Source organism: Galeopterus variegatus, unplaced genomic scaffold (assembly GCF_000696425.1).
Source record: "Galeopterus variegatus unplaced genomic scaffold, G_variegatus-3.0.2 Scaffold1925, whole genome shotgun sequence".
Classification (NCBI taxonomy): Eukaryota; Metazoa; Chordata; class Mammalia; order Dermoptera; family Cynocephalidae; genus Galeopterus; species Galeopterus variegatus.
The window spans coordinates 130,991-131,975 of NW_007728036.1; the positions used below are offsets into that span (position 1 = coordinate 130,991).

General features: G+C 42.0%; 1 protein-coding gene across 1 annotated transcript in view; it reads left to right on the forward strand.

Annotated features, from left to right (window-relative positions):
- Positions 1-985, forward strand: part of TNKS2 (tankyrase, TRF1-interacting ankyrin-related ADP-ribose polymerase 2) — a 63,178-nt gene that overhangs the window by 35,897 nt on the left and 26,296 nt on the right. The gene's annotated exons all lie outside the window — the stretch shown is intronic.

Genomic DNA, 985 nt, shown 5'->3' on the forward strand with positions numbered 1-985 from the left:
TTTTTCCGTGTCCGGCAACGGATCGCAACCCTCAGTGTTGCCCCCGTACCGGACCGGGGACCGGCAACGGGATCGCAAGCCTCGGTGTTGCTCCCGCGCCTCGCTCAGCCAGTGAGCGGGAGCCGGTCTGTATGTGGGATCCGAACCCTCGGGCGGGAGCGCCGCCACGCTTCCCAAGCGGCGCACTATCCAGTGCGCCACCGGGCCGGCCCAAATTATCTTTTAGAAAGGTTGTATGTACCATTTTACACTCCCACTAAGTGTGTGAAAGGACCTGTTTTCTTGTCAGCACTAGGTATTATGATTTTTAATGTTTTCCTTGGGTGAATGTGCATGTGTGCATTACAGAAGTAATACATGTTTGTTTTTTTTTTAAGTGCAAACTATAGGAAATAATTGTCAGTGTAGCTCTACCTTACCCCTTTTCCCACTAGTGGATGAAAAAATAGTACGTCATTATTTTAATTTGGATTTCTGATTGTAAGTTTGAACATAATTTTAATTGGCCAATAATGTTTATTGGTCATTTCTCTTTTTGTGTGTGTGAGTTGCTTGTTCATGTCTTCACATTTGTCTCTTGAGGGCTTTGGGCGTATTTTTATAAAAACACCTTATATATTAAATATATTCTCTTTTAAGATGCATGTTGTAATGTGATTTTTTTTTTCCATTTTGCCTTATAATTTTGTTTGACCCTGTGTTATTGCCTGACAAATATTTTTCCAAAGCAATTTTCTTTTTTGTTTTACTTTTGATGTACCGCTCTAAGAAGCTTTTCTATTCCAAAATATAAAGATACCTATGTTTTTTTCTAGTACTTTTTTCTAAGGCTTAATTTTTTATACTTAGGTCTTTAATCCATCTGGAGTTTTTTTTTTTTTTTACTGACCCGTAACGGGATCGCAACCCTCGGTGTCGCACCCACACCGGGGACCAGCAATGGGATCGCAACCCTCGGTGTTGCACCCGCACCGCGCTCAGCCAG